This window comes from Schistocerca serialis, chromosome 2 (genome assembly GCF_023864345.2).
Source record: "Schistocerca serialis cubense isolate TAMUIC-IGC-003099 chromosome 2, iqSchSeri2.2, whole genome shotgun sequence".
In the NCBI taxonomy this organism is placed as follows: domain Eukaryota; kingdom Metazoa; phylum Arthropoda; class Insecta; order Orthoptera; family Acrididae; genus Schistocerca; species Schistocerca serialis.
In genome coordinates, this window is record NC_064639.1 from 489,620,228 (window position 1) to 489,635,761 (window position 15,534).

At 43.1% G+C, this 15,534-nt stretch overlaps 1 long non-coding RNA gene across 1 annotated transcript in view; it reads left to right on the forward strand.

Moving 5' to 3' along the window:
- Positions 1-4,226: 4,226 nt before the first annotated feature.
- LOC126457416 (uncharacterized) overlaps positions 4,227-15,534 on the forward strand; it is a 28,338-nt gene continuing 17,030 nt past the window's right edge. Inside the window, exons 1-2 of the long non-coding RNA XR_007585467.1 lie at positions 4,227-4,326; positions 13,063-13,120. This is a non-coding gene — a long non-coding RNA (uncharacterized LOC126457416). The remainder of the gene's footprint in view (positions 4,327-13,062; positions 13,121-15,534) is intronic.

Below are 15,534 nucleotides of genomic sequence, written 5' to 3' on the forward strand. Positions count from 1 at the left end.
CGACAGCAGAATCGGAAGCCATTTTCAAACAACATGTACTGTACTGAAACCAGGAGAAAGCCCAATGTGTCGTCTGATATCACGAGACACAATCACCAAAAACAGTCCAGAGAAAATAGCAAACTGATTTCTTGGGGCTTCTCACGAAGGCATCTGTCACTGTCTAAACTAGGTCTAGGTCATCCTATTCTAAAGAGATCACAGCGCTATCGGTTTCCTGAAACTTCGCGTACCGCATCTTGATGCTTTTAACACCTAGTGGCTGTCTATGGTAAGATGTCTGGGATTTTTTTCTGCACTGTTTTTGGTGTCCGTGTCTCGTGATCCAGAGGGCATGTTGGTCTTTGGATTGGATTGGATTGTTTGAGGGAAGAGACCAAACAGCGAGGTCATCGGTCTCATCGGATTAGGGAAGGACGGGGAAGGAAGTCAGCCGTGCGCTTTCAAAGGAACCATCCTGGCATTTGCCTGGAGCGATTTAGGGAAATCACGGAAAACCTAAATCAGGATGGCCGGACGCGGGATTGAACTGTCGTCCTCCCGAATGCGAGTCCAGTGTGTGTTGGTGTTTCTCCTGGTTAGAGTACAAGTTGTTTGCAAATGGCATCCGATTCCGCTGCCGTCAGTCATTGGGCGCTATAACAAACAGAATATCAGTAAGTACGTATGTACACAAAAACTTGAATAAGTCAGATGCGATTCATGATATTGTCCATGTGCCATATTTTAAGCCTTATAAATGTTTGCAAACAGGGGAAAACTTCTGGGTCACCATGTAACTGTAAACATAAAACTTTCTGTCCAGGTAATTGCGATAGATCGCAGTTATGATTCACGAACATGAAAATTACCAACTGACTTTAGTGCGCAAGGAGACGGCACAATTCCTGTGAACTGCATGACAACCAAACAAACCAAGGTACACGTTGACTGCTAAAGCCACAAGATTTGCCGTCACCTCTACAGTGCTTAATCTGAGGTTCCGCAGAACTGCAGGCAATCAGTGTTAGAAATGAGTGAGAATTTAATAATGAACAGGAAGTCTAGACATCCCTCGCAGACACCTATGGCTTAGTGCAGCTGCGATACCGAATCCAACGTAGCACCCCGGCAAGAAAAGTGACCCAAGTCGGAAAACGGCATCTTTAGTTTACGTCATTGAAAAATACGTGCAAAGTGCTCAAACGTGCACGAAAAGTACCAAAACCTGTAGTTACCTGTTTATAAGAGACGCTGGAAGTGATGGCTATGGGCCTCCAGGCATCGCTGATTTAGTGTAATGACGTTACCAGCAAACCGCTGTCATTCTGCAGGTGTGATATAGTTAATTTCTCTAGTAATGTTCCGTTTAAGATCATCTCTTTTGCGAGAACTGTCAACATACGCTTTAATTTTTAGTGTGTCCCTCCCATAAATGAAAATCACACGGTGTGAAGTTCGGGGACCTTGGAGGCCAGAGACCTCTACTGACGAGTCTGTCCCCAGGGGAACACGTCAGTGATGGGGGCCATATTTTGGTTGAATGTGTGAGCGACTCCTGCATCTTGTTGGAATATTGCATACAGCTTCTCTGCATCTGTTAATTATGCATAGAAAGAGTAAAAAAATCTCTAGATATCTGGCACTGTTTACAACTTTACAGCGTAATTGAAAAATAGGGGACCAATAATGCGCTTGCCGGACAACGCACACCAAACACCTACCTTCTCTGAGTGGAGAGGTTCTTCATGACGCAGAATACGTGGGTTTTATGTCCAATTCTGGAATTTACATAATCTGACAATTAAAACCAGATCTCATCTGACTTGAAGCAAAACAATGAAAATAAGTATTAGTGTCAGGGGTGTTGAGAAACAGCTGAAATTGTTGAAAATGATCAAAGCTACAGGGCCCGATGGAATCCCTGTCAGGAATTTGCGACTGAGTTAGCCCCTCTTCTATAATCTATCGTAGGTCCTTCGAACAAAACACCGTGCCCAGTTCTTGGAAAAAAGTATAAGCCACACCTGTGTACAAGAAGGATAGCAAAACGGATCCACAAAACTACCGTCAAATATCCTTAACATCGAATTGTTGTGGAATCTTGGAATATATTCTGAGCTCAAACACAATGAGGTATCTTGAATACAATGACTTCCTCAATGCCAACCAACATGGAATTCGACAATATTTATCATATGAAACACAACTCGCAATTTTATTACATGACATTGAAAGCTTTGGATCAAGGCAGTGACTTAGACCCAATATTTCTTAATTTGCGAACAGCATTTGACTCAGCACGACACCTACGCGTATTGTCAAAAGTACTATCACATGGGGTATCAAGTGAAATTTGTGACTGTATTCAGGACTTTTTGGTCGGGAGGACGCAGCATATTATCTTGAACTGAGCATCATCAGCAGATGTAGAAGTAACTCCAGGTGTGCCCCAGGGAAGTGTGTTGGGAACCTTTCTGTTCTTGTTGCATATTAATTAATGTCCTTGCGGACAATATTAATAGTAACCCCGGATTTTTTGTAGATGATGCCGTTATCTATAGTGAAGTACTGTCTGAAAGAATCAAGTCAAATCTTGATAAGATTTCAAAGTGGTGGAAAGACTGACAACTTGCTTTAAATGTCCAGAAATGTAAAACTGTGCACTTCACAAAACGAAAAAACGTAGTATCCTATGGCTACAGTGTCACTGAGTCACTGCTGGCATCGGTCAGTTCCCACAAATACCTGGGTGTTATGCTTTGTAGGGACATGAAATGGAATGATCACATGGGCTCAATCGTGGATAGAGCAGGCGGTAGACTTCGGTTTATTGGTAGAATACGGGAATACGGGGGAGTGCAGTCAGTCTACTAAGGAGACTGCTTATAAGTCACCGGTTCTAGAATATTGTTCAATTGTGTGGGAGCCGTAAGAGTAGGACTAACAGGGGATATTGAACGTATGCAGAGAAGGGCAGCACAAATGATCATAGGCTTGTTTGATCTGTCCGTGAGTGTCACAGAAATTCAGAAGGAACTGAACTGGAAGACTTGAAGATAGATATAAACTACCCCGAGAAAGTCTATTAACGAAGTTTCAAGAACCGGCTTTACATTATGACTCTAGGATATTACAGTCCCCTAGGTATCGCTCAAAAAGGGATCATGAGGATGAGATCAGAATAATTATAGCACAGAGAGAGGCATTCAGACAATCATTCTTCCCGCGCTCCATACGTGAAAATAACGGAAATAAACCATAATAACTGGTACAGGACGTACCCTCTGCCACACACGTCACGGTGGTTTGTGTTAGCAGCTAATGTTAACAGCGAAATGCCCTAATGAACTCTTTTATTTTATACTGATACTCAAATTTCAACTCTTGGACCACAGTCGCACGATAAGCTTTTAATTTCATACGTTTTGGTACACGATGTACGCATGGACTTGTGCCTATAGTTTCAGCGGTCCTCATTGTCGGTCACCTATCCATCTGCACGTTCTCAACGGATCCTACAGCACGCCATTTCTTGCACAGATCTTCAATATTGCTGGTCGTAGGGAGTTTCCTACCAGGATACTTCGCTTGAATCATTTCTTTACATTCTTTGACGGAGCCTATCTTTATTCAACGCTCCACAATATCAATTCGCTGTTGTAATGCAAACTGCCCGACTCTTACAACAATTTAAGAATACGAGCTTCTTAACAAGTGACGCTCAAACACACAGCTGCACTCAACTTTCCGGTAACATGCAGTGTAGCCAAGTTTCGGGAGTTTTGCCACTTCACAAGCAATTCGACTAGAGGTGATTAACCGGTAAGTGAGGCTGTATATAGAATTTACTGCCTGCAACACTAACTTGAAATTCAAAGGAAGCTTTATTTATATTTCAAATAATTAATTCTTTAAGCCGAGTTTTCTCAGGTCTTGCGTTTTTGGGTTGTGCCACTGTTCTTGCCGGGGTGCGGTATGAGATGGCAGCCAACGGGATATTACAGTTCCTGGAAGCGACTGCGGCGCTGTGGCCGGACGAGGCGGCGCAGTATCCAATCGAGCAGCCCTATTTCGGGTACAGGCCTTGACCTTGGTGGCTTCCAAGCAGGATGCAGTGCATTGCCCACAAGCGCGAGCCGTGTTGCCAGCCAGCGGGCCGGTCACGTGGCCGCCTGCCGCAACGCTGGTTTGCTAGGGTGCGGCGAAGGGGGGGGGGGGGGGGGGGGACTCCACAGAAGCAATATACTACGCCGCCGGGACTGCAGAGGCGCACTTGGCCGCCGGCTGCGCCCAGAAGTGGGTGCAGCCGGCGCAAGCCGTCGGCGCCGACCAGCAGCGCTACAGGTAACTCGAGTCATTCTGTTCTGTCGTATTCTGCGTCTGCCTTCAGCCATGTCATCCTGCTGGTGTTACCGACACAGCACTGAATATTCAAGCAGCGAATAATGGGGCAAACAGTAACAGGGTGGAGGGCTCGAATGTCTATACCGTGGTAGTACAGGTTACGAGAGCATGCTTGGCAGTGCAACTGCGTGAGTACGATCAGATTATTTTTGTAGCAGCACGGTGCAAAGCGGTATTTCACCTTGGTGTCCAAATTGAGCTCAACGGACACCTTTCTCGAAGGTGTACGGGTGCAGGAGAGTCTGTTCCATCATCTCTTCGAAGTGCAGGCCACGGGTTTGGACAGTTGTAACATGTTTTACCCATATTGGGGAAGAGCAGGTTTGAAATGTCCGGCCAGCGAACCTAATTTAAGTTTCCACTGGGCTATCTCATCATGCAGATGCCAACATGGATCCCTTGAATGGGTCACAGATAGTTTTCGCGTTCTTCGGAGTAAGTACCTCATCTCTAAACACCACGGCGTCGAAATAATGCTAACTGCAATCTTCATCCTCGGAAATACGTATTTCATTGCATTATATTCATTTCCTAGGATTACGCGAAACACACCCTAAGTTCGCCGGCCGGGTTGGCCGAGCGGTTCTAGGCGCTACAGTCTGGAACCGCGCGACCGCTGCGGTCGCAGGTTCGAATCCTGCCTCGGGCATGGATGTGTGTGATGTCCTTAGGTTAGTTAGGTTGAAGTAGTTCTAGGGGCCTGATGACCTCAAAAGTTAAGTCCCATAGTGTTCAGAGCCATTTGAACATCCTAAGTTCGTAATTTAAACCGTGATGGAATTTTACGTATCCACGTCCAATATCTGTATGATACTATACTATAAAGGGATAGTCAAATGAAAACGATGTAGAAAAGTAACCAAAACGTTTATTATTTCGAAAGTATTCGCTGGCGTGCCTGTTGTTTCAATTACGCTGCAGACGTTCCGCTGAGGAGCCCTTATACATCCTCCTTACTTCCCCGACGTCTCTCCATGCGATTCCCATATATCTGGAGACGTGAAGAGAAACATTCGTGGCCGTCTATTTGCTTTGGACGAATAGGTGCAAACCTGGATACAATCATGGTAACCGCAAACATTTTTCCATGAAGGCATGTCTGATCTGACAGTTGGATAAATGTACTATCAGTTATGGTGATTATTTTTGAAATAATAAACAATTTACTTACTTTTTTCCATCTGCCTCGTTTTCATTTGACTGCCCCGTATATAATTACTTAATGATCGTAGAGACAGGTCTCTATATTGACATCATAACAAATGAGTTAATCGCTGAGTGAAGTGAAAACTTTCGTACATACATATTCTACTTCTTTTCGATGGTATCATAGATTGATTATCCACTTAAGAACCCTACAACGCGTGTTTCTGGAAAAAATTCTCATCGTTAACTAGAGATTGCAGAATTAATACAGCAGATTCTTGGCATACTTATGGCGAGCAACGGTCGTATTTGCGTACCGTACAAATTTTAGGCAAAATCAAATGCTTGATAGTCCACTTAAAGACTTAACTAGTGCATACATCGGGAATAGTTGTAGTGCATCACTTACTACTAGCTCTGTTTGTCTACTTGCAAAGAGCTGATTCCTACCTTTTCCTATGGGTAAATGTGACACGAAGTCACTCAAACTCAACATAAACCAACATTTTCTAGTTGTGCATATGTGTGTGTGTGTGTGTGTGTGAGAGGGGGAGGCGGGGGGGGGGGGGGGGGGAGCGAGGGCGAGGTGATCTCGGTTTGAAACTGAGGCCGGATTGGTTTTTTCTTATTTATTTTTTACATCTTGTAGCAAGTGGCTATATACATTTCTGAAATTTCCTAGCTATAAATCTACAGTTCTGACTATATTTAAACATGATAGTGTTCTCGACATATAAGGCAATGTCCCCACATTCCGGCTGACGCACACTATTTGTACCGTACATAATATGGGACCAAACATCGAGCCTTGTGAGAGTCCGGTGATGCAGTTTTAATCGCGTTATCACATCTGTCCTGCACAGAGTGATTCTTTACTATGAACTAGGCAATCACAAGAAAATGTGCAGTGAGATGCCTCCTTGTGAGGCTTACCAAACGTTTCCCCAATGTGGAGGAAGTATGCTGTCTTCCTATGCCTCGGGTACTCCTTCATACGATGGCTATTTGGAAAGTGAGGTCCGATCGGGCGCGAAGTGGAAACAACAGTGACAATCCGATAAAGTTCTGCACAGATGTGGAGGGCAGTGCCTCTTGTATGCTCGTCGATCGCGTCACGTCGCTCTTTTCAGTTCTGGGCACATAAAGATGCCTGGCTAAACAGTCTCTCCCGTGAAGTATGAGGACCAAGTGAGAGATTTCGCCTGATGTCATGCAGCCCACATAACACTGTTCCTTCTTCATGACAATTGTCAGCCACACTCTGCAAGGACAATGCAGATGCTCCTGTAGCGTTTTCGATGGGAAGTATTTGATCACCCACAATACAGCCCGTAACTGGATACCCCTGAGTTTCATCTCTGATCACATGAACCACTGGCTTTAAAGACAACTTATTGGCACCGTTAATGAGCTATAGACAATCGTACAGAATTGGCGGAAAGCACAGGCGGCTGCCTTCTATGACGAGGGTACTGGAAAGGTGGTACAACGCTACGACAAACGTGTAAGTCGGAGGGGCGACTAAATAGAGGTAGCTGGAAGCTGTAGGTAACCGTAGCAAATCAGATAACTTTTTTGTTCTCACAGTGGCTTCCATTTCACGACCCGACCGGATCTTACTTTCGGAATAGTCCTCGTATGTTTGTGGTCGACTAGTGCAGAGTTAGTGAACAATGTGGAAGCTTTCTCACGTATAAATTCCACAAATTTCTGATGGTTCGCTTAAGGAGACCCTAGCGCAAGCATCTGGTCCAAATTTCTCAGTTTTGGCTGTAGTGTGCAGAATCCAGAGACGCTATTGCAGTTGTTTGAAGCATTCACATGCCACTGTCGACCATAAGATAGATCAACTGTTCGTATATTCTTAAGCTGATGTCCATTGATTATACCCCATTTCGAACGGATATATACATCTAAATCTACATGGATTCTCTGCAAAAGTGCCTGGCAGAGGGTTCATCGAACCACCTTCACAATTCTCTATTATCGTACAGCGCACAGAAAGAATGAACACCTATATCTTTCCGTACGAGCTCTGATTTCACTTATTTTATCGTGGTGATCGTTCCTCCCTATGTAGGTCACTGTCAACAAAATATTTTCGCATTCTGAGGAGAAAGTTGGTGATTTGAATTTCGTGAGAAGATTTCGTCGCAACGAAAAACGCCTTTCTTTTAATCATGTCCATCGCAAATCCTGTATCATTTCTGTGACACTCTCTCCCATATTTCGCGATAATACAAAACGTGCTGCCTACCTTTGAACTTTTTCGGTGTACTCCGTCAGTCCTGCCTGGTAAGGATCCCACACCGCGAAGCAGTATACTAAAAGAGGACGGACAAGCGTAGTGTAGGCAGTCTCCTTAGTAGGTCTGTTACATTTTCTAAGTGTCCTGCCAATAAAACGCAATCTTTGGTTAGCCTTCCCCACAACATTTTCTATGTGTTCTTTCCAATTTAAGTTGTTCGTAATTGTAATACCTAGGTATTTAGCTGAATTTACTGCTTTTAGATTAGACTGATTTATCGTGTAACCGAAGTTTAACGAGTTACTTTTAGCACTCATGTGGATGATCTCACACTTTTCGTTATTTAGGGTCAACTACAACTTTTCGCACCATTCAGATATCTTTTATAAATCGTTTTGCAGTTTGTTTTGATCTTCTTATGACTTAATTAGTCGATAAACGACAGCGTCATCTGCAAACAACCGAAGACGGCTGCTCAGATTGTCACCCAAATCGTTTATGTAGATAAGGAACACCAAAGGGCCTATAACACTACCTTGGGGAACGCCTGAAATCACTTCTGTTTTATTCGATGACTTTCCGTCAATTACTACGAACTGTGACCTCTCTGACAGGCAATCACAAATCCAGTCACATAACTGAGACGATATTCCATAAGCACGCAATTTCACTACGAGCCGCTTGTGTGGTACAGTGTCAAAAGCCGTCCGGAAATCCAGAAATACGGAATCGATCTGAAATCCCTTGTCAATAGCACTCAACACTTCATGTGAATAAAGAGCTAGCTGTGTTTCACAGGCTTTCTAAACCCATGTTGACTGTGTGTCAATAGACCGTTTTCTTCGAGGTAATTCATAATGTTCGAACACAGTATATGCTCCAAAATCTTGCTGCATATCGACGTTAACGATATGGGCTTGTAATTTAATGGATTACTCCTACTAACTTTCTTGAATATAGTCCACCATCGCGCCAGAGAGTGCTAATCTCAACACGTTTAAAATTTCGTGGCTGTGAAAGTACGGTTGTGACTGTGCTTAGACGCTAGTGTGCTTGCCTTTTAAGGCATTCACCTCGCGTTCGAACTTAGGTACACTACATAGAATGCTTATATTACAGGACCTAGCGTTGAGCCTTGTGGCATCCCAGCGATCCATTTTTGAGCGTGCTAAAACGTTTGTTGCGCAGAATCGCTTCCTCATTAGAAACTTTTGTGGAATGCCTAATTGAGACAATTTGTACATGAGGTTTACCAAAAGCTTTCTCGGTGTGGAGGTAGTTCGTACCCTAGCCAACGTATCTGATCGACAGGCGCAGCGTTTGGTGAACTGTGTTATGTCTGAGCGTAAGCCATACTGCTGAACAGAGGTTACGTAAAGAGCTTGCAGCGTTAAGACGCTCTAGACTCTAGAGGTTTCTCCAGGAACCTGACGAGCTGCAGTAATGGGATTCTGTAAAATTTTCGTCTCTGCATATTATAAATTAAATTTCCCTGCTGCGTTTTTCTGTCAGTATTTGAAGGCTAATCTCAGGGACTACTGTAGGGGTTTTGACACGGCTTTGACTAATAGACTGATCCACGAGAAAAACTATTGTGTGTAATTTATTACGACTACGCCAAACAAGTCGTCCGGCCATAGATGTTTCCAAGGGATACTCCCCATCGCACCCTCTCAGATAATAATAAAAAATAAAAAAACCAGAGTAGAAACAGTGGACGGTCCAAGCTTAAGATGTGCAACATCGAGCGCATTTGTAAGAAGCTGGGCATTGTGATTCTGTAGTCATGGTGTTGTACTACAAAGCGGGAGGTCAGTGTTCGAATCTCCCTCGCGCCCCTTCATTTTTTAACAAATTTATGAACTGCCCGTCCGGTCACTGACGTGTCTGTTCTCCTTCTGTAGTCTTGTCACTTGCCGTACTATACACTGGTTGTATAATAGGAGTCATATGGTAAGAATACACTACCGTCGCAAGCAAACGTGATGAATAGTGAGAGCAGGCGAGATGCCGCATAGACCTCACACAGAAATGAAAACAAGAAATAAACGAGTGTGAACTATGTTACAACAAAGAAATTCAGCGCCAAAACTTCCAAAACGGAACGCAAGAGTCGTAACATTTGGTACTTATGCAGAACAAATAAGTACGTACGTCTGTAGGTAACATCTCGCTGTTGCAAATCGACGTTACACAATGACACAGACACGAATATGAGTGCAGCGAACAGACACTTCAATGACCGGACTGTGGAGCCCGAGGAAGATTTGAACACGGATCTCCCCCTTCGCAATCCAATACCGCGACCACACAACCACGATGCCGTGGCTGGTCAGATTTGCTCGATGTTGCACGTCTCGAGCTTGGACCGTTGGCTGTTTTTATTTTGCCCATTTTTTCAAAGTTACGGACACCTTCTTCCCGTTTTCATGCTTGGTCTGTGTTTAGTTTTTGACGGGCTAATAATTGGGGCATCTTACAACTAAATCTAACGGGGTGCAATGGGAAGTTTCCCTCGTTAGTGCTATTCGTGTGAAACCGAGGCAAGTTGCTAGTCATCAGGCATAAGCTAAGGCTGCTACAAAATTTTGTACCTGTCTGCACGTTCAGAGACCGTGAATAGTTAGAACTGAAAGAAAAACAGCCCTCGGTCCCTATTTTTAACAAATTAACCTGGTTTCAATACTGCTAACATGGTCACAGAATAATGACTAAAACGTATGATAGGGTACAACTATGGAATCATCGTAAAAGACTGACAGTACTTATATGTCATTTATAAAATAATAAATATGCCAAAAGGGCATTAGTCACAAAGATATTTAAGAAAAAGAAAAGAAAACTGTGATAGCGAGTCGCTAAGGGCTGCTCTTTACTTGCGTCGTGTAGGTTGCAACCTATCACAGTTTTCTTTTTCTTAAATATCTTTGTGACTAATGCCCGTTTGGCGTATTTATTATTTTATAGATGACATATAAGTACTGTCAGTCTTTTACGATGATTCCGTATTTATACCCTATCATTCGTTTTTAGTCATTATTCTGTGACCATGTTATAGAATATAGACCATTCTTTGTTTTAAATTCTGAAGAAGAAACTCCTAGCAGTATTGAAACCAGGTTAATTTGTTAAAAATAGTGACCGAGGGCGGTTGGGTTTTAGCTGCTTGGTATAAGGCAATACATATTCAGACTCTAGGCCGAGAAAAATATCTTCCTTTGTTTCCAGCACTTGTAAAAAGCCAGCTCAGTGTTAACGTGTTTTCCTATAAGAAGATTTCTCACTCTAGGAGGTATTTTAATTTTGACGGGAAGCTGCTCCCATACGACACAAATATTCCATTGCCCGTAGTCTGTCTCATTCTCAACCTCGGAAAATCTAAACTTTTTAAATTTATGTCGGTTAAATCTTTCCTATCGTTTGTAATTGACTCGAACTTCCCTAAAATAAATGAACTGAGAAGTTTCGGTAGTTTTCGCAATGATCTCAGTCAAAAGATCTTATAAATACAAAAGCCAATTTAACGCAGTAACGGCATTATAGAGCTAACAATGTGTGTAATTTTTTTCATCAAGAGACAGTTCGAGTTTCATTTTGACGGTATTGCTTACTCGTTAATAGCGGTCTAGACACTGCCAGTTCAAGAAAAGCTGCAGTGTGTCGTTTGATTTGATCTGTTGTTATTCAATGTACGTTCAGAGAGCTACGTGATACAGTAGCGCCAGAGCAGTATGGTTTCAGAAGTAGGTTCCAGAAGTAGAAGAAAATCGGTAGCTTTGAGGAGAATAAATTTTTCGGAAGAATGCGAAGCAACGGATAGTACTTCGAGTAAAAGAAAAGAAAGTTATCGTCGTAGATTTCTTTGCAATACGGTGTTCGTTGATAACTGTCCATAATGTCACGTGCAAGAAATAGTGATCACATATGAACATAATTTAATAACAACGCGAAATCAAGAAGATTAATCGTCTTAGACGTATCGAGTTTGGAAACAATGATGCTGAGGAAGACGGCTGACGACTATGTGCTGTAGGTTTTACAGACGAGACAACATTTCACACAACAGATGCATAAATAGCCACGACTGTCGCAATTTAAGGTTCGGAGAAACGAAAGTAAACACGTGAAATTGTTCGTGATCTGGCTGAACCGTATAGTGGACAACGCTAGAAAAACGTTATAGAACCAAGCGGCGATTTTTTTCAGTGTATACGACCACGTTATTTTGTGTTGGTATTGAGTAATGTCCTGTGTTCTGTAACACTCTTCTTGCTGACGTCAGTATGATTCTCCTTGAACTGCTCACAGCCGATTTCCTCCTCTATCGTTGCCCAAGAGAAAAAGTATTGCGTCTCACTAAACTCTAATACTTGTTCTTCGAAGTATAGATTTCACGTCATTAGATTATTTTTCCAGAACCACACTGGGACACGCAGAATGCATTTTTGCTGATGACATACATTCTGTATGATTCTTGTCGACATGTTGTTATGCGTTAAAGAGTTACCGCCGTTTTTAACTGCCATGTTCATTTCGAATTGCTCTGTGCAATCGTTTCCACATATCTGGGAATCGGGTCTGACGAGCGATACTAGTCAAATAAGTCATAAAACGCGACCTTTCGCAGTTGTGCATTAAACTTTTTATTTCTTCTCTCCAGCATAACATAGTTTTTGAAGGGCGCATACAAATATTACACACGTCAGTGTTTTACAGTGAGGCTTTTCGCAAAAAGAGCTTTGGGGGAACAGTGTGTCTAAAGGCTCTCATATATGCCGAATGCGTCATCTGGTGGACGTTTAATTCATCCCCATTATCAATTTTACAAAATTGCTCACATATTTCCATTTTATCTGTGAATTACTGTTTGTAACAATGAAAACGGGCGCAAGAGAAATGTAGTTTTCTTACTTCAGGCTCTTGATGTCGCATTATTTCAAATAATTTTCACTGGCAGCTTCAAGTCGCAGAAGCTCACATAGCACATCACTGAAGGAGTAGAACTGTCCACACCACCGAACTGCCACAAACATTACAAATTCTGTCTAGTTCTGAGTGCTTACTGCAGTAACTTCTTTTCAGCAGCTTAGTAGAGTAGAACATAGCGCCGAATCAGGTGGTAATATTTTTCTCACCACTGTCATCCAGTATCACACCAAATGCTGCAGCAAAAATTGGAGTTGTTACACGTCCACGAATTCAGAAATTTCCACGTACCTTTTACTTGGTAAGCATGTGTGGCTCACCCAGATAAATATATCTGATGTTTTCTTCTGTTGCAGGGGTGTGCAAAACGGGAACTACCAGGAAAGCGATGTGCGCCCAAGAGCCGCCTCAGTGGTGAGAACCAAGTTATGTAGTTAGGCGTTTGCATGTTCCGTGTATCATACGTACTACAACTCGATTTTTTTGGTTGTGGCACCGTTCATGGGAAATCAAGCCGATCCTAAATGCGACGGCGATTTCCAATTACGATGTAAACGAAATTTTTCAGAAATATTCCGAAATAGCGTCCTCAATCTTTTATCTGTCATTTCCTCATATAACCTTTATGATATTGCAGATTGCACAACGGAATCACAACAGTACTTTACCGTTTTGTGTGGAGGATTAGACCCATGATGACATGCTGAATATACGAGGGTTGCCCAGAAAGTAATGCAGCGCATTTTTTCTTCAACAATTTTTTACCGAACGTAATGAGAATTATACACACGAAAGAACGGTGCTTTATCTACACATCCTATTTTTCCACGTAATCTCCATCCCGTTCTATGGCCTTCCTCCAGCGCGAAACAGGGGCGTGTTTGCTCTGACGGTACCAATCCTTGTCCTAATGACGGAGCCAGTGCTTCACTGTGTGAATCACCTCCTCATCGTCCTCAAAATGTCTTCCACGACTGGCATTATTTAATGAATGACATCAGCTCGCTGCAGCATGTCAGGTGTGACAGCCGTGGATGGTCTCCCCGACCGCTCCGCCGAGCCGCCTTCTCATAAAAAATTGGAAGTTTGTGGTAAGGTCTTATCGGACCAAACTGCCGAGGTCATCGGCCCCTAAGCTAACACACTATTTAATCTAATTTAAACTAAATTACGCTAAGGACGACTCACACACACACCCATGCCCGAGGGAGGGCTCGAACCTCTGACGAGGGGAGCCGCGCGGACCGTGACAATACGCCGGAGACCACGCGGCTACCTTATAGACTTTGCACAAGTGTCTGTGCATATTTCCCACAGTTTCTTTCTCAGCAATGAGAAATTCAATGACGACACGTTGCTTGTAATCTACATCACCTACAAACGCCATTTTGAAACTCTCCTGCAGCTACGCTATCTGTCGGAAATGACGGAAACTTCGCGCGCTCGCTCACAAGGGAACCTCCCCATCGCACCCCCCTCAGATTTAGTTATAAGTTGGCACATTGGATAGGCCTTGATAAACTGAACACAGATCAATTGAGAAAACAGGAAGAAGTTGTGTGGAACTGTGAAAAAATAAGCAAAATATACAAACTGAGTAGTCCATGGGACACATAAGCAACATAATGGACAATATGAGGTTAGCAGCGGAGTGGTCTCGTGGTGGCGTGAGCAGCTGCAGCACGAGAAGTCCTTAGTTCAAGTCTTCCCCCGACTGAAAATTTTACTTTCTTTATTTTCGCTTAGTTATTATCTGTCCGTTCGTTCATTGACATCTCTGTTCACTGTAATAAGTTTAGTGTCTGTGTTTTGCGACCGCATCGCAAAACCGTGCGATCAGTAGACGAAAGGACGTGCATCTCCAATGGGAACAGAAAACATTTGATCGCAAGGTCATAGGTCAAACGATTCCTCCACAAGAAAACACATCTGATATATTCTATACGACACTGGTGACGGCATGTGCGTCACATGACAGGAATATGTTGTCGACCCACCTAACTTGTACACTTGGCGAATGGGTAAAAAGATTCTTCTACCTTGCCCGATTTAGGTTTTCTTGTGGATGTGATAATCACTCCCAAAAAAGTGATGAAAACATAAGAGATTGTCACATAAACTGAAAATAAAGAATTAAACTTTTCACTGGATAGAAGATTTGAACCAAGGACCTTTCGTTCCGCAGCCGCTCACGTTACCACGAGACCACGGAGCTCCTGCGTTCCGAGCGTCCTAAATGTTCCTATCTTCCCTTGAACTATTCAGTTTGTATATTTTGTTTATTTTTTCACAGTTCCACACAAGTTCTTCCTGTTTTCGCAATTGATCTGTGTTCAGTTTTTCAAGGCCTATCCACTGTGCCAACTTATAACTAAATCTGAGGGGGGTGCGATAGGGAGGTTCCCTTGTCAGTAGACTTCAGATAATACATACGTAACGTTTCGCATCCGCAGCATTGTTTTCGGCTGAGAAAAAAATGCGGTGCATTACTTTCTGGGCAACCCTCGTGCATTCAGTTTTTACGCGGCAGACCTGCTGCACTGCTCTGTAGAGAACACGACCATGATGTCCTGCAGGTGTGTACGCCTATACTTAACCTTGGTAATTAACTATGTCGGTCGCAAAAGGCAATACCTTTTCCACAATGGAAGACAGGAAAAAAATGTTAAATTTCAAGGTCGAAAACGTGTCCTCTTTAGGGACTGAGACCTTCTCAATCTCTGTGAGGTGCAACACAGCTCCAGATACTGTCATTGAGTACGAATTCTGGAATCCAGATGGCCGGACTGCACAACAAAGTGGTAAACTGAAGATACGAAGGCTGTCGT